Here is a 19,159-nt window from a genome sequence, read left to right on the forward strand (position 1 = left end):
TGGAATGGAATTTGAAGTCAGAAGATTAAATATGGAAATAGGTACTTGACGGGTGACAATACAATTGGTCAGGGCTAAATAACATAGGATTTAATTGCACAGATTTTATGAGCTCGTCAGGTTTTCATTCACCTCTGGCCAGAGATCCTGTACCCTACATTCACAGGGACTGAGAATATTTATTGACTTACAAGAGTATTGTTCCTTTTTCTGTACAGTTAACCCATAGGGAGGTACGGTAGCAGAGTGGTTAGCACTGTGGCCTTCACAGATCCAGGGGTCCAGGTTCGATGCCCAGCTTGGGTCACTGTCTGTGCAGAGTCTGCACGTTTTCCCCATGTCTGCGTGGGTTTCCTTTGCGTGTTCCGGTTTCCTCCCACTGTCCAAAGATGTGCAGGCTAGGTGTCTAAAAGAGCTTACGTGAGGTTACTGGGTTACGGGGGTGGGGTGGAGGTGTGGGCTTAAGTGGGGTGCTCTTCCTAAGGGCCGGTGGTGATTCGATGGGCTGATTGGCCTCCTTTTACACTGTAATTTTGATAATTCTATGATTCTAGAAATACCAACAGAATTGTTTTCCTTTGCTTCATGGAAATGGTCGATTGAAGTTTAAGACAGGGAGTCCTGGAGAGTGGGTTAATTTTTTAAGCTTGAAATTGGATTTATGGTGTCCAATTTTACAACATTGCCACAGGGATGATGTTGAAATTCTAAGTAAAGTGCAAGTATTTTCTCTGCGGGTTCTGTTGAAGGAAAGTGGTCCTCTGGGTCACGTGGCCTTTTTGCCTTTCATTGCAATAAAACTCCCATTCTCTGTCACTTCAATGTTCCACCGGCCTATGGTGCAGGGTGTGTTAAATTCCCGAGCTGTAAAGACAGCTGCATCATTGACAGATAATCTTGATGTTTCCAGCTGCACCATCTCTCTGTAGAATGAAAGTGGCCCCACGTGCCATGACGATCTCTTGAAACCTAGCCAAAGACCATAACAGTAGCATGCTCCAGGCTGCAGTGGCAGGTGAAACGGGTACTATCCTAATTCTTCAGAAATAAGAATGCATCCTAATAAGCTTCAGAAAGATAATTAGGTGACAAGTTTCAGCTTGACTCACTCTAATCTCTGAGCCAAAAGATGTGGGTTCAAGGCCCACTCGTGGATTCCAAGTACATAATCTAAGTTGACCCTTCAAGTGCAGTACTCAGGGAGTATAACATTGCCTGAGGTGCTGTCATTTGAAGAGGATGCCACACTGAGGTCCCATCTGGCCACTCAGGTATATGTTTCAATAAAATTTCCACGGCCACTTCTTTTTCCCAAGAAGAAAAGATCAGCTGTTCTAGCTGGCAAGCTTTCACACCTCAACCACCAAAATGTCATGTGCCATCCACTTCACTTACTGCTTCGATATCTGGCTGTTCAGAAATGGCTGGCACTTTATCCCTACACAAGTGAATGTCAGGAATAGTTAATTAGGCGTTTTGCAACACCCCAAAGTCATACCAAGGTCTGGAAAAATGAAAGTACTTCAATTTATACCTAAAAAGGTGATTAAACAATCACCTCCATCATTTCTTCACTTCTGGGATTTGGGCTTAAAATCCAGCCCAGTTGCTATTCACTGTAAAAGTCCCGAATACTTTGCAGGCAATTCAACATGCTGCCTCAGTGTGGCCCCATATCACAGAACGTGACACCCGTTCCTGGTCAGTACACAAAGAGAGTTGGCGGCAGCGCAGTAGACTTAGCAATACAGCAGCCAAGGCGAATGTTCTGGGGATGTGGGTTCAAATGCCACCATGGTAGCTGGTGGAATTTAAATTCAATCGATAAGTCTGGAATTAAAAGCTAGTCTCAATATTAGTGACCAATTGTTGTGAAAACTCATCTGGTTTGCTAATGCCCATTGAGGGAAGGAAATCTGCTGCATGTGACACCAGGCACATGGCAATGTGGTCAATCCTCAACTGAAATGGTGCAGCAAGCCACTCAGTTGTGAAAAACCGCTGGAAAACCTAAAAGGACTGAAACTGGACAGCTCACCTGTCCTGTAAAAGCCCTCCTTCCTAATAGCAGAGGTCTTCTGCAAAAATTGAGAGAATAAAAGAATGACTAGGGTAAGAGTAGGGCCAGTCAAGGACAGGGATGGGAAGTTGTGTGTGGAGTCTGAAGAGATAGGCGAGATACTAAATGAATATTTTTCGTCAGTATTCACTCAGGAAAAAGAGAATGTTGTGGAGGAGAATGCTGAGACCCAGGCTATTAGAATAGATGGCATTGAGGTACGTAGGGAAGAGGTGTTGGCAATTCTGGACAGGCTGAAAATAGATAAGTCCCCTGGACCTGATGGGATTTATCCTAGGATTCTCTGGGAAGCCAGGGAAGAGATTGCTGAGCCTTTGGCTTTGATTTTTATGTCATCATTGGCTACAGGAATAGTGCCAGAGGACTGAAGGATAGCAAATGTGGTCCCTTTGTTCAAGAAGGGGAGTAGAGACAACCCCGGCAACTATAGACCGGTGAGCCTCACGTCTGTTGTGGGTAAAGTCTTGGAGGGGATTATAAGAGACAAGATTTATAATCATCTAGATAGGAATAATATGATTAGGGATAGTCAGCATGGCTTTGTGAAGGGTAGGTCATGCCTCACAAACCGTATTGAGTTCTTTGAGAAGGTGACTGAACAGGTAGACGAGGGTAGAGCAGTTGATGTGGTGTATATGGATTTCAGTAAAGCGTTTGATAAGGTTCCCCACGGTAGGCTATTGCAGAAAATACGGAAGCTGGGGATTGAGGGTGATTTAGAGATGTGGATCAGAAATTGGCTAGCTGAAAGAAGACAGAGGGTGGCGGTTGATGGGAAATGTTCAGAATGGAGTTCAGTTACAAGTGGCGTACCACAAGGATCTGTTCTGGGGCTGTTGCTGTTTGTCATTTTTATAAATGACCTAGAGGAGGGCGCAGAAGGGTGGGTGAGTAAATTTGCAGATGACACTAAAGTCGGTGGTGTTGTCGACAGTGCGGAAGGATGTTGCAGGTTACAGAGGGACATAGATAAGCTGCAGAGCTGGGCTGAGAGGTGGCAAATGGAGTTGAATGTAGAGAAGTGTGAGGTGATTCACTTTGGAAGGAATAACAGGAATGCGGAATATTTGGCTAATGGTAAAATTCTTGGAAGTGTGGATGAGCAGAGGGATCTCGGTGTCCATGTACATAGATCCCTGAAAGTTGCCACCCAGGTTGATAGGGTTGTGAAGAAGGCCTATGGTGTGTTGGCCTTTATTGGTAGAGGGATTGAGTTCCGGAGTCATGAGGTCATGTTGCAGCTGTACAAAACTCTGGTATGGCCGCATTTGGAGTATTGCGTACAGTTCTGGTCACCTCATTATAGGAAGGACGTGGAAGCTTTGGAACGGGTGCAGAGGAGATTTACCAGGATGTTGCCTGGTATGGAGGGAAAATCTTATGAGGAAAGGCTGATGGACTTGAGGTTGTTTTCGTTAGAGAGAAGAAGGTTAAGAGGAGACTTAATAGAGGCATACAAAATGATCAGAGGGTTAGATAGGGTGGACAGTGAGAGCCTTCTCCCGCGGATGGAAATGGCTAGCACGAGGGGACATAGCCTTAAACTGAGGGGGTAATAGATATAGGACAGAGGTCAGAGGTAGGTTCTTTACGCAAAGAGTGGTGAGGCCGTGGAATGCCCTACCTGCAACAGTAGTGAACTCGCCAACATTGAGGGCATTTAAAAGTTTATTGGATAAGCATATGGATGATAATGGCATAGTGTAGGTTAGATGGCTTTTGTTTTTTGACTTCCCATGTCGGTGCAACATCGTGGGCCGAAGGGCCTGTACTGCGCTGTATCGTTCTATGTTCTATGTTCTAGTTGTCCCTATATGCAACAGCTTGACATAGTCGTACTCACAGAATCATACCGAACAGTCAATGTCCTCCACACCACCATCAACATTCCTGGGTATGTCCTATCCAATGGAACTGGAACAGCCATATAAACACTGCTGCCACTAGTCAGGGCTGGTAGACTCACCTGGATGAGGGCAGCTCCACAAACACACAAGAAGTTCAACACCATCCAGGACAAAACAGCTCACTAGATTGGCACCCCATTCACAATCTTAAATTTTCATCCCTCCACCAGTGACACACTGTGGCAGCACCACCTACAAGATGTAATGCAGCAACTCAACAAAGCTCCTTCGACAGTGCCTTCCAAACCCCACGGCCTTTACCACCTAATAGGACAAAAGCAGCAGATGCATGGGAACACCACCCATTAGTGGTGGAGCGGAGGAGGAAGAATGTCAGCGCTGCAGTGGTAGGGGATTCAATTGTAACGGGAACAGGCAGACATTTATGGCTCCAGATGGTATGTTTCCTCCCTTCTGTCAGAGCCAGGGATGTCACTGAACGGCTGCCGGGCACACTGAAGGGTGAGGGAAAACGGATAGATATTGTGGTACACATTGGTACCAACGATATGGGCAGAAAAAGGAATGAGGTCCTGAAAGCAGAATTTAGGGAGCTACGAAGTAGTTTAAAAAACAGGACGCAGGAAGTAATAATCTTTGGACTGTATCAGCATGGTAGCACATGGGTAGCACTGTTGCTTCACAGCTCCAGCGTCCCAAGTTCGATTCCCCCGGCACAAGGAAATGCTGAGAGTTTTGGCAAAGATTGCTATCATGACCAGTACAGGCTTGGAGGGCCGAAGGGCTTGTTCCTGTGCTGTATTGTTCTTTTGTTCTTTGTACTTACGGTGCCACGTGCTAGTGAGTATAGAAATAGAAGATTAGTCCAGATAAATGCTTGGCCAGAAATATGGCGCAAAAAAGGGCTTTATATTTCTGGGACACTGGGACGGTTTTTGGGGACAATGTGACCTGTACAAGGCGGACAGTTTACACCTGTACAAAAGTGAGACCATTTTCCGGCAAGCAGGTTTGCTAATACAGTGGAAGGGTTTGAACTAACTTGGCAGGTGCCTGGGATCCTGAGAGAAGGTTCAGCACGAATATATATGCAGCCATAATTAGAAGAGACATAAAATGAGTCAGGATGGCATAGAGGGATTAAACCATTTAATTCAGAAGGGAGTTTGGCAAGATTGGATGGTATTTATTTTACTGTAAGGAGTCTGATGAACAAGGCAGATGAATTGAGGGTACAAATTATAACATGGGAGTTTGACATCATTTCTGTCACTGAGACATGATTGAGAGGCAGGATTGACAACTCAATATTCCAGAATACAGAACCTTCAGGCGAGAGATGGAAGGAGGTTAAAGAGGAGGGGGTGTCACAGTTTTGATCATGGGATCAATTACAGCAGTATGGAGGGATGACATTTAGAAGGCTATTGAACTGAAGCCATATAGGTGAAACCTGAAAACCAAAATGGAGCAATCGCATTGGTGAGAGTGTTCTATCGGCCCCCTAACAGTGCGTGAGAAGTAGAAGAGCAGATATGGAGGTAAATTTCAGAGAAGTGTAAAAGTAATAGGACAGTGATAGTGGGGGATTTCAACTTCCCCAGTATTAATAGGGTAGCCATAGTGTGAAAAGTTTAATGGGAGCAGAATTCTTAAAATGCATCCAGGAGAACTTTTTAAACCAGTACGTAGAAGGTCCTACAAGAGAGAGGGCAGTCCTGGACTTTATTTGCAGTAAAAAAGCTGGGCAAGTGGTTGAAGTATCATTGGGAGACCATTTTTCAGACAGTGATCATAACTCAGTTAGATTCAAGATTGTTGTGGAAAAGGTCAATGATGGAGCTGAGTTCAAAGTTCTAAACTGGGGGAAGGCCGATTTCAATAAGATCAGATATGATTTGGCCCAGAGTGGACAGGGAGATGGCATGTTTAAGTAAATATGTGACAGAACAGAGGGATGCATTCATGAAGGAAAAAGGGAGAGTACAGGCCCAACATGTTCCAATCAAGAAAAAGGGTGGGACAAACAAATCCAGTGAATCCTGGATATCGAGGGCTCGAAACAACAGAATTCCCAGAGGCAGAAAGAATGTGCAAGAGGAAACTTAAGAAGGAGAGCAAAAAGGGGATATGAAAGTATGGTGGCAGGTAAAATAAAGGAAAATCCTAAGTTATTTTACAAGCACAATAAGGGTAAAAAGATAACCAGGGAAAGAGTGGGGCCCATTAAGGACCACAGTGGTAATTTGTGTGTGGAGCCGGAGGATATATGTAGGGTTCTAAAGAACACTTTGTGTCGGTGTTCACTTGTGAGAGGGATAGTGCGGGTATAGAAATCAGGGAGAAGGACTGTAATACAATTTGAGACATTAACATAGACAGAGAGGTGATTTTGAGTGATCTGGCAGGTTTAAACATAGACAAATCTCCAGGGCCAGGTGAAATGTATCCCAGGCTGTTGAGTGCGGCAAGGGAGGAAAAAGCAGGGGCTAGAGGCATTGGCAATAATTTTCAATTCCTCTCTGGCCACAGGAGGTGCTGGAGGATTGGAGAATGAGCAATGTGGTACCATCATTCAAGAAGGGAGGAAGAGATAAACCAGGAAACTACAGACCAGTCAGTCTAAACTCAGTGGTGAGGAAACGATTGGAAGCAATTCTGAGAGACAGAATTAATCTGCATTTGGAGAGGCAGGGATTAATCAAGAACAGTCAGCATGGTTTTGTTAAGGAGGGGTCCTATCTGACCAACTTGATTGAATTATCCAAAGAGATGACCAGGTGTGTAGATGAGGTAAATGCCTTTGACGCAGTCTACTTGTACTTTAGCAAGGCTTTTTTAAATATAAATTTAGAGTACCCAATTATTTTTTTCCCAATGTTAGGGGCAATTTAGCGTGGCCAATCCATCTAACCTTCACACCTTTGGGTTGTGGGGGTGAAACCACGCAGACATGGGGAGAATGTGCAAACTCCCCACGAACAGAGACCCAGGGCCGGGCTTCGAACCCGGGTCCTCAGCGCCGCAGTCTCAGTGCTAACCACTGCACTACATGCTGCCCCTTCAGCAAGGCTTTTGATGAGGTCTGATGTGGGAGACTGATAGTGAAGATAAGAACCTTTGGGATCCAAGGAAATTTGGCAGATGGATTCAAGATTGGCAGAGTGGCAGAAAGCAGAGTGTGGTAGTTGAGGGGTGTTTTTCTGACTGGAGGCCTATGTCAGTGGGGTACATCAAGTACAACAGCGTTGGGCCCTTGCTGTTTGTGGTTTATATAAATGATTTAGATATGAATGTAGGAGGGTTGATCAGCAAGTTTGCAGATGATACAAAAATTGGTGGAGTGGTAAATAGTGAGGAGAATAGCCTTCAATTACAGGAGGACATAGACAGGCTGCTCAGATGGAACTCAATCCGTATAATTGTGAGGTGATGCACTTGGGCAGAACAAACAAGGCAAAGGGATACATGATAAATGGCAGGACCCTGGGAAACACCGAGCATCAGAGGGACCTTGGTGTGCATCCTTAAGATAGCACAGCAGGTGGACACAGTGGTTAAGAAGGTATGTGGTATACTTGCCTTTATTAGCCAAGGCAGAGAGTTTAAGAGCAGGGAGGTTATGCTGGAACTGTATAAACGTTGGTTAGGCCACAGCTAAAGCATTATGTACAATTCTGGAATCCACATTATAGGAGGGATGTGATAGCACTGGAAATGACGCAGAGGAGATTTACCAGGGTGTTGCCTGGGCTGGAGAGTTTTAGTTATGAACAGTGATTGGATAGACTGGGGTTGTTTTCCTTGGAGCAGAGGAGACTGAGTGGGGGAGGGGGGGGGGACATGATTGAGATGTGTAAAATTATGAGGGGCATAGATAGAGTAAACAAGAAAAAACATTTCCCCTTGCTTGGATCAATGATCAGGGGGCATAGATTTAAGGTAAGGGAGCAGGAGGTTCAGAGGGGATACGAGGAAATACTTTTTTGCCCAGAGGGTGGTGAGAGTTTGGAACCCACTGCCTGAAAGGATGGGGGAGGCAGAGACCCTCATAACATATAAGAAGTATTTAGATGTGTACTTGCAATGCCAAAGCATACAAGGCTATGGGCCAAGTGCTGGAAAATGAGATTACAAGAGTTAGGTGGTTGTTTTTGACTGACACAGTGGCGATGGGATGGAGGGCATTTTCTGTATTTTAGGACTCTGCTGACTCTCTGCCGCGATTGAAAGCTCCCCTCCAAGCCACACACTATCCTGACTTAGAACTATATTGGCGTTCCTTCACAGTCGCTGGATGAAAATCCTGGCACTCCCTTCCTAGCAGCACTGTGGGTTTTCCTAGACCACCAGGACTGCAGCAGCTCAAGAAGGCAGCTCATTACCACCTTCTCAAGAGTAATTAGGGATGGGCAATAAATGCTGGCTGAGCCAGAAACGCCTGTGAAAGACTAAGAAAAAAATTGCCATTATTTCCAGCTGTACCATACATCACCAATCAAATATTTATTTTAAATATATTTATTCGTAAAATGAACAATGCTGATTGAACCTGTGCAACTTAGTGCGCCTAACCCACTAGGTTGAACACAAGTAAGGGCTCATGTGGCATGGAAGAGACAAGGCTTGCAGCATACTCCAAACCTATCATGACAAAATATGTTTGATAAGGTTATGAATTGCAATTCCGCCTCAGTCTCAGCAAGTGAACATTATCCCATATACTGGATGGAGTTTGTACAGGATGCAGCCAATGTTTGTGCAGAGGATAGGGAGGATAATTCAAAATTGATAAAGGGAATGAGGAGTACCTGCTTTCAATGTCAGATAGCATTAGTGGGAACACAGGAACAGTTTTAGGTCATTCAATAATACTCTTTATTAGTGTCACAAGTAGGCTTACATTAACACTGCAATGAAGCTAGTGTGAAAATTCCCTAGTCGCCACATTCCGGCGCCTGTTCATGTACACAGAGGGAGAATTCAGAATGTCCAATTCACCTGACAAGCACGTCTTTCGGGACTTGTGGGGGGAAACCGGAGCACCCGGAGGAAACCCACGCAGACACGGGGAGAACGTGAGACTCTGCACAGACAGTGACCCAAGTCGGGAATTGAACTCGGGTTCCTGGCACTGTGAAGCAACAGTGCTAACCACTGTGCCGCCCAATAGCCCCTTAGGTCTATTCAGCCATTCAGTGGAGGTCAAGCCTGATCTGTGCACAAGCTCCATGTGCCATCTTTCCACATATTCCTTATACTTTTTGATTAAAAAAGCCATCAATCTCAGATGTAACAGAAACAATTGATCTAGCAGTGTATATTTTATATATTTCTGAGCAATGGATGACACTTGTTTCTAAGTATGTAACAATTTATTTACAAGAGTTTTTTTTAAATTCCACACTCTCAAAATGTCTGCACTCAGCTTCCAGGAGCTTGTGTGTCTGGTTAGTTTCTTCTGTGTCTCCACCTAAGCTTAACCAATCAAATACAGTGAGCATAGATCAGTTACCAGGCTCACATAAGCAAACACAAGAATTTTAGACTACGCCAGCATCAACTGTCATTTGTGGAAAAGTGTTCCAAACTAATGGGCACGATCCAACGGCCTTGTTGCCTCCGACCGATGATGCAACAAGGTGGTTAAATGGTTTGTGATGCTTGGAATGCCTCGCGAGATCTAATGAGATCTCTTGGGACATCGTGATCTGGAACTCACCCTCAAGCAAATCTTCTGTTCTGATCTTCAATCTGCTGCTCCTCAGTCCCACAGAAGTCACAAACTCCTCAGAATCAAACTTTGTCCTTGTGATCTTTAGACAGTCTTGCCCTATTTGATCAGACCCTCTTAAGATCCCCCCTTCCATTCCCCCCTCTCCCCTATACACCTCCACTGCGATCAGCCTCTCTTGTGATCTTCAGACACCACCAACCCACAACTCACTGTCTTCAGACCATCTGTGACCTTCACGTCTCACTCTATGTCCTCCGTGGTCATCATCCCTCATCACAATCATTCCCTCCCTCCTCACTGCTGTATTCCCTGCTCCCCCAGCACCCATCATCCTCCAATATTTTCCCATTGCCAGGTTAAATTCAACAGGCCTCCAGATTCTGGGAATTTCAGCAGATTCATGTGGCCCCCACCACCCCTCCGTCCGATCCCTCCCCAACTCCCGTTAAATATTGCGGCCTTGATTCTGATTGTTAACTTCAGAACGAGAATTGAAGAGAGGGGGAAAAAAAGCTTTACATTCAGAGAAATGGAAAATAAGGAACAGAAAAGAAAGAAAGACATCTTCCAATTTGAAATTTTTAAAATCTCCCAGAGAATTTAAATATCTGCGTAATGAGAGTTCACGCATGCAATTGCTAATTTTTAGTGCCACGGAGGTTGATAAGCAGTCATTAACATTTATCACCCTGCTAAAAAGGAACTTACCCACATCAAGACAAGACTGCAAAATCTCTAATCCTGTGCAAATGAGGCTTCATCGTTTCAATTGCTCCATAACTGGGTCAGAGAGGTTGGGTGACATTAATCTCAGCATTAACACCCCACCCCAGCTTTCTATGGTGAGTTTAATGGGTAATTAACGTGCAAGTGCAGCCAAACTACGACACTGTCATGAAGGTGTACTTTATGCCAAATAATGATGTTTAATCTGTTGACTTGGAACCTGAATTGAACTTTTAAAAACAGACATTTCAAAAACACAGAGACTAAAGTGGCCTGAACTCACAGCCCAAGCTGGCTAACCCCAATTCGCACCAGCGTAAATTCCACTTCCCAATTCTTTGGAGTGGAGTCTGTCTGTCTGCAGAATCCATCAAAGGAATGACTTGAGGGTGTGTGAAGGATTTGTGTCTCCTGTCTCATTCGCAGGGCATCCATGGCAATCACCTGAGGTATTCAACTGTTGGGGATGGAGCATTAAGATTGTGGGACCATGGCTAGGTTAGCCGCCAGACATGAACTAATCAATTTACATTTGGAAGACAAGGACAATGTATTTTTAAAAAATCTCCCCTGGCATTTGGAGAATGAAGGGCAGAGGGCAGGCCAACCATTTGTATATTTTGAGAACGTGTTTTTTCGGCAAAACTGAGGACACGCAGCTTGGCTTTCTTTCTTCTCTAATTCACCTGCTTCAACTTGAGTCCTGTTTGCTGACTGATCATCCAAGGCACTCTCCTGCTGTCACAACTTTCTTAAAAGACTCTAAATCAGCATCACTGTCTCTTAAAGAATAATCAACTCAGTTGCCTGCATCTTAAATCAGGGGATTCGAGATCAGCAGAATCAGCTGGAGCCAGCCAAGTCACAAGACTATAGCAGGGATACACTACACGTGTGCTTTTTTATGGACTCCAATGTGGCATCCTATCCTTACCCAATCTTTGGTGTGTGTGTGTGTTTGTATGTGTGTAAAAACGGTACATATTTTGTGATTTTACTGAGATCCTTTTGGGTATAACAAACTAATCTCTTCCTTTGTTTAACTCAGTAAAATGTCCGACTGGTTCTTTTACAATCACAGTGCGTAAACAGTTAAATAAGCATTGAATTGACAAGCATATCCTTGTCAAACAAAATATAAAACGTGTTGTGGTCAAATGAGAAGAAGAAAAAGTGGGGAGCCATCTGACCCCTCCTCACCTAATAACACGGATTCGTGAAGGGTAGGTCTTGCCTCACAAATTTGATTGAATTCTTTGAGGAGGTAACTAAGTGTGTCGATGAAGGTAGAGCAGTTGATGTCGTATACATGGATTTTAGTAAGGCGTTTGATAAGGTTCCCCATTGTCGGCTAATGAAGAAAGTAAGGAGGTGTGGGATAGAGGGAAATTTGGCCAATTGGATAAGTAACTGGCTATCACAGAAGACGCAAATGGTGGTGGATGGAAAATTTTCAGACTGGAGACCAGTTACCAGCGGTGTACCACAGGGATCAGTGCTGGGTCCTCTGCTATTTGTGATTTTTATCAATGACTTGGAGGAGGGGGCTGAAGGGTGGGTCAGTAAATTTGCTGATGAGACCAAGATTGGTGGAATAGTGGATGAGGTGGAGGGCTGTTGTAGGCTGCAAAGAGACATTGGTCGGATGCAGAGCTGGGCCGAAAAATAGCAGATGGAGTTTAACCCTGATAAGTGCGAGGTGATTCATTTGGTAGAAAAAATTTGAATGCGGATTACAGGGTCAACGGCAGGGTTCTGAGGAATGTGGAGGAACAGAGAGGTCTTGGGGTTCATGTCCACAGATCTCTGATGGTTACCACTCAAGTGGACAGAGCCGTGAAGAAGGCTTATAGTGTGTTAACGTTTATTAACAGGGGGCTTGAGATTAAGAGCCGCGGGGTTATGCTGTAACTATACATGACCCTGGTGAGACCACATTTGGAGTATTGTGTGCAGTTCTGGTCACCTCATTATAGGAAGGATGTGGAAGCATTGCAAAGTGTGCAAAGGAGATTTATCAGGATGCTGCCTGGTTGGCAGGATAGGTCTTATGAGGAAAGGTTGAGGGAGCTAGGGCTTTTCTCTTTGGAGCGGAGGAGGATGAGAGGCGACTTAATAAAGGTTTATAAGATAATGAGGAGGATAGATAGAGTGGACGTTTAGGGAATATTTCCTCGGGTGGATGTAGCTGTTACAAGAGGGCTTAACGAAAAGATTCAGGGTGGGAGATATAGGAGGGTTCGAGGTAGGTTCTTTACTCAGAGAGTAGTTAGGGTGTGGAATGGACTGCCTGCTGTGATAGTGGAGTCGGACACTTTAGGAACTTTCAAGCGGTTATTGGATAGGCACATGGAGCACACCAGAATGACAGGGAGTGGGATAGCTTGATCTTGGTTTCGGACAATGCTCGGCACAACATCGAGGGCTGAAGGGCCTGTTCTGTGCTGTACTGTTCTATGTATCTATGTAATCTTTATTAGTGTCACAAGTAGGCTTACATTAACACTGTAATGAAGTTACTGTGAAAAGCCCCAAGTTCCCGCACTCCGGCGCCTGTTTGGACGCACAGAGGGAGAATTCAGAATGTCTAATTTACCTAACAAGCATGTCTTTCGGGACTTTGTGGGAGGAAACCGGAGGAAACCCACGCAGACACGGAGAGAACGTGCAGACTCTGCACAGACAGTGACCCATGCCGGAAATCGAACCCCGGTCCCTGGCACTGTGAAGCCACAGTGCTAAGCGCCGTGCTACCATGCCGCCCACATTCACTATCAGGTCCCGGGCAAAGATCATAGGATTAATGATGGAGCAGCGCAAAACATCAAGCAACTTGTGGAGATTAATAATTACAAGCAACCCATTTGATTGCTCCCCCTTCCACAAACATTCAAACCCTCCACCATCGACAACAGTGGCAGGTATGTGATCCGTCTACAAGATGTACTGCAGTAACTCACCAAAGTACCTTGGGCAACACCTTCCAAATCCATGACCACTACCATCTAGAAGGACAAGAGCAGCAGATACCTGGGAACCCCATCACCTGGAGGTTCCCCTTCAAATCACTCACCAGCCTGACTTCACTGCAGCTGGGTCAAAATCCTGGAACTCCCTCCCGAACAGCACATTGGGTGTACCTACACCTCAACGACAGCAGCGATTCAAGAAGGCAACTCACCATCACCTTCTGAAGGGCAACTGGGCACTAAATGATGGCCCAGCCAGCTTCGCCCACATCCCGTACATGAATAAAACAAAGTTCACAGGTATCTGGATACACAGATCGCTGGATGATTTTCACATTATTAACAATGAGCACCATGAAACTCATCATTATTTTGACGGTCAATTCTGGGCCTTCATGCTAATAACTCCTCAGCTCTCTCATTTTACAGAGCAGATTCTTCACAAACAACAATAAGATGAATGCAAGTTATCCAACAGCAATTGTGAGTGAACGTGCTGTGTGTACTGCAATATGGATAAACAAAGTATTCCACTAGATGGTGCTTCACTCCTTTGATAGAAAGTATGTACGAAAAAGGAGTGTTACCTGAAAAAAACACTTGCATTTATACACCATCTTTCACCACCAGGATATTCCGAAGTGTCTTGCAGCTGATGAAGTACATTTGAAGTGCATCACTGTTGTAATGTGGGAAAAATTGCAGCCGTTTTACATGCAAAGTCCCATGAACAAACAGCCATGCAACAATGACCAAATTGATCTATTTTAGTGATGTTGGTTGTGGAATGAATGTTTGATAGAAGTCCCTGCTCGCCGCCTGGCCTATAACGCTCATCCGAGAGAACATCCCTTCCAAAGGAAGGTATTTCGAGCAACGCAGTATTCACTTAGAATTGTTTTAGATGCAGGCCTTCTGAATTGGGGGAAAGGGGACGTGGAGAGGGAGCAGCACAGGCAAATTGTAACATCTCAACTGATTAGTCTGGTCGCTTGATCTACACCAATATTTCAAATCTAGGCCCTTCTTCCTTCACAATAAAACAATTGCGAGAATCTCAATGTAATCAATGAGATATTCTGTTTTTGGTAAAGAAATGTGCACAGCAAGTATTGTAGACAAGAGCATAAAATTACAAAGTGACATGATTGATTAAGTGGGTGAACAAGGCCCTGGCAGATAGATTTCAGCATTGGTAATTGTGAGATCATCCAGTTTTTGGGACCCACAAAGGAGTTTGTGCTCGAGTCCCTGGGATTGGACAACTTTCTGATTCAGAGGGCGCAATTCCCCGGAAAGATTTGGTAACGAGCGGGACCTGCCGTGAGCTTCCCGGCACTCAGCTCAGCGAGGACGGCAATGCTATTCAACATTATTTGGTCCTCTTAACGCGCCTCACAGGCTTCTCGCCGCAAATGAAGGCTCGCCAACTGATTCGCCAGCACCGTGCTCACCAGCCCCCCGGCTAACAAGGTCGAGCAGCACTTAAGCAGCACTTGCTCAGCCAACCCCAGCCAGCTCACAACAATGTCCCCAAGATTTGGGGATACAGATCTGGGGAGACTCCTCGATGCAGTGGAGGCCAGGAGGGATGTCCGGTTTCCCAGCGGGTCCCGGAGTGTCAGCCATAAGGCAGCCAGCGCTGCCTGGGACGAGGTGATGCCGGATGTGAGCACTGGGAGTGTGACCAGGAGGATTGCCTCCAGTGCCGGAAAAAGGTCAATGACCTACACTGGGCAGCACCAATAGGTAGACATCAACGCCAGCCCCCCCCCCCCACCGCGCTCTCCCACCCCACAGAGACCTTTGGCCCCCCCCGTGAGCATCCACCCCACAACTCTCCATGCAACCCCGATCCTCCCTCCACCCCCCTCTCCCTTCAACCCCCCCCCCCAACCCTTCCTCCACGCCCTCCCTCCCTTCAAACCCCCAACCCTTCCTTCACACAACCCCTCCCACCACTGAACTACACGTGTGGCTAAAAATGCCCCATCTGTGCCTCCTCAATAAAAGCTCTTCCACAATCACTGAGCGAGGGCCCAGACTGCTGGATGGGTGTGGGACATAACAATCCTAACCACTGTCAAAGAGTGGGAGCTGGAGGTGACTGGGGTGGCCAAGGACAGCGTGGTCACCAACGCAGCGGTTGATGAACCACCGGCCCCAGCCAAAGGACCTGTGAAACGTGCGTTGTTATTGCCTTACTGTCTGACCCATCCCTCCCCTCAGGGAAGGTGGTAAAAGATGGGGAGGGGTGACATTATTAATCAAGGACAGTATTACGGTGGCAGAAAGGACGTTTGATGAGGACTCGTCTACTGAGGTAGTATGGGCTGAGGTTAGAAACAGGAAAGGAGATGTCACCCTGTTAGGTGTTTTCTATCGGCCTCCGAAAAGTTCCAGAGATGTAGAGGAAAGGATTGCAAAGATGATTCTGGATAGGAGCGAAAGCAACAGGGTAGTTGTTATGGGGGACTTTAACTTTCCAAAGATTGACTGGAAACGCTATAGTTCGAGTACTTTAGATGGGTGTGTTTTTATCCAATGTGTGCAGGAGGGTTTCCTGACACAGTACGTAGATAGGCCAATGAGAGGCGAGGCCATATTGGATTTGGTACTGGGTAATGAACCAGGACAGGTGTTAGATTTGGAGGTAGGTGAGCAGTTTGGTGATAGTGACCACAATTCGATTAAATTTACTTTAGTGATTGAAAGGGATAGGTATATACCGCAGGGCAAGAGTTATATCTGGGGGAAAGGCAATTATGATGCGATGAGGCAAGACTTAGGATGCATCGGATGGAGAGGAAAACTGCAGGGGATGGGCACAATGGAAATGTGGAGCTTGTTCAAGGAACAGCTACTGCGTGTCCTTAATAAATATGTACCTGTCTAGGCAGGAAGGAAGTGGTCGAGCAAGGGAACCGTGGTTTACTAAAGCAGTCAAAACACTTGTCAAGAGGAAGAAGGAGGCTTATGTAAAGATGAGACATGAAGGTTCAGTTAGGGCGCTCGAGAGTTACAAGTTAGCTAGGAAGGACCTAAAGAGGGAGCTAAGAAGAGCCAGGAGGGGACATGAGAAGTCTTTGGCAGGTAGGATCAAGGATAACCCTGAAGCTTTCCATAGATATGTCAGGAATAAACGAATGACTAGGGTAAGAGTAGGGCTAGTCAAGGACAGTAGTGGGAAGTTGTGCTTGGAGTCCGAGGAGATAGGAGAGGTGCTACATGAATATTTTTCGTCAGTATTCACACAGGAAAAAGACAATGTTGTTGAGGAGAATACTGAGATTCCAGCTACTAGACTAGAAGGGCTTGAGGTTCATGAGGAGGAGGTGTTAGCAATTCTGGAAAGTGTGAAAATAGATAGGTTCCCTGGGCCGGATGGGATTTACCCTAGGATTCTCTGGGAAGCTAGGGAGGAGATTGCTGAGCCTTTGGCTTTGATCTTTAAGTCACCTTTGTCACCTTAGAATGCTGTTTCCAATTCTGGTCACCACACTACCAGAAAGACGTGGAGGCTTTGGAGAGAGTACAGATAAGGTTTACCAGGATGTTGCCTGGTATGGAGGGTATTAGCTATTGAGGAGAGATTGAATAAACTGGGGTTGTTCTCCCGAGAGAGATGGAGGCTGAGGGGCGACCTGATAGAAGTTTAGGGCTATAGATAGGGTGAACAGTTGGAGGCTTTTTCCCAGGGTGGAAATGATAATTACAAGGGGGCACAAGTTCAAGGTGAGAGAAGATAGGTTCAGTAGAGATGTGCGGGGAAAGTATTTTTTACACAGAGGGTGGTAGTGGCCTGGAATGCACTGCTAGGTGAGGTGGTTGAGGCAGATGCGTTAGCGATCTTTCAGACTTATCTGGATAGACACATGAACAGACGGGGTATAGAAGGGTACAGGTATTCGGTCTAGATATGGCACTTGAGCGGCGCAGGCTTGGAGGAAGAAGGGCCTGTTCCTGTGCTGTATTGTTATTTGTTATTTGAGATCATCCATTTTGAACCAAGTATTTTCTAAATTGCAAAGAGCTGGAAAGTGTCAGTGCAAAGAGGTATAGGGGCCCAGGTATACAGATCACTTCAGAGCAGTAGCAGGTCCGAAAAATAATCCATAAACCTCAAGAAAAGTTAGCCCTTATAAATTATAGACTATAATTGAAAAGGGAGGAATATTTTGCGACAGCTACACAAAGTCCTGGTTAGACCACACACGGAGCACTGTCTACCGGTTGTGGCACCCCATTTTAAAAAGGACTTTAGTTGGCTTTGAACGGAAAACAATGCAGATTTGTCAGAATGCTGTCAGGTTTTCTGCTGTTAGATTATTAAGATTATTAGCAAAGTTATAAAGTAAGCTTTTCTCCCCTGAAATATGAAGGATTAAGAGGTGATTTGATTGAGACCGAGTGACTGCGGTCTTGCTGCTGGGAACATACATTAGGGGCGGGTTTAGCACAGTGGTCTAAACAGCTGGCTTGTAATGCATAATAAGGCCAGCAGCGCGGGTTCAATTGCTGTACCGGCCTCCCCGAACAGGCGCCGGAATGTGGCGGCTAGGGGCTTTTCACCGTAACTTAATTGAAGCCTACTTGTGACAATAAGCGATTATTATTAATATTATTATTACATGGTAGAGTTGCACAACATTCAAATCAAAAACAGGTCACTCAGAAGAGAAATAAGGAAACATTTCCATTTGCAAAGGGTGGATAAATATGCTGATGCCTTTCCAACAAAAAAGCAGGACAATTAATCATTTGAAATCTGCGATTGATAGATTGTCGCTCGCAAAGGAGCAAAGGTGGAGTGAGGATCGAGGTCAGCCATAACCTCGCTGACAGCCCGAAAAAGCTTGAGGGGCCAAATGGCCTACTACCTTTGCGATTTTCCCATTCCGACAGAAGCTTAAACAAACCTGCAAATGGATTTTCAACTACTACACATTGCTACAGACTGTGAAGTATTATTTCAGTTGCATGGAAATAAATATTTTAAAGCTCAGCTCAACTCTCAGTTATAATGAATAAATCATGCATTATCGTGTCATTATGAATCACTCTCATAGCCCTAACAAGTTGTATAAAGTGAAAATGCAGTTTCAGACAGGCTCTAGGGAGCGATGGAAAATAATCCCTGTTGACTATGGTGCCGAAACGTCAAGGATGCTTCATGAGGAATCAGTGCGACTTGCATTAAGCTTGTGAATTCACAGCTGCATTATCTAGATGTTGCACATTAACTCGATATTACCCGAGCCCCTTTCTGTCTCAATACAAACCTGTGTACATATTGAGACTTCATCAGGGGAGCTTGTCGTTCAGCCATATAGACGCATGATTAATTTGAAATCTGCCACATTAAAAATAAAAAGCTTGTTATCTGATGACAATCTTTCTCTCGAGTCTCCATTTTCTTTCTCTCTCTCCATGAGAACTTGAGCGTCATTCTTCGACCCCCCAGCGGGTCGGAGAATGGCCGTTGGCCGCCGTGAATCCCGCCCCCGCCCCCGCCGAAGTCTCCGGTACCGGAGATTGGGCAGGGGCGGGAATCGGGCCGCGCCGGTTGGCAGGACCCCCCGCTCAATTCTCCGGCCCGGATGGGCCGAAGTCCCGCCCAGAAATTGCCTGTCCCGCCGGCGTAAATCAAAGCTGGTATTTACCGGCGGGACCAGGCGGCGTGGGCGGGCTCCGGGGTCCTGGGGGGGCACGGGGCGATCTGACCCCGGGGGGTGCCCCCACGGTGGCCTGGCCCGCGATCGGGGCCCACCGATCCGCG

General features: G+C 45.7%; 1 protein-coding gene across 2 annotated transcripts in view; it reads right to left on the reverse strand.

The window, feature by feature from the left end:
- Positions 1 to 19,159, reverse strand: part of LOC140387047 (contactin-associated protein-like 5) — a 1,703,123-nt gene that overhangs the window by 235,653 nt on the left and 1,448,311 nt on the right. The gene's annotated exons all lie outside the window — the stretch shown is intronic.

This window comes from Scyliorhinus torazame, chromosome 2 (genome assembly GCF_047496885.1).
Source record: "Scyliorhinus torazame isolate Kashiwa2021f chromosome 2, sScyTor2.1, whole genome shotgun sequence".
Taxonomy (NCBI): Eukaryota; Metazoa; Chordata; class Chondrichthyes; order Carcharhiniformes; family Scyliorhinidae; genus Scyliorhinus; species Scyliorhinus torazame.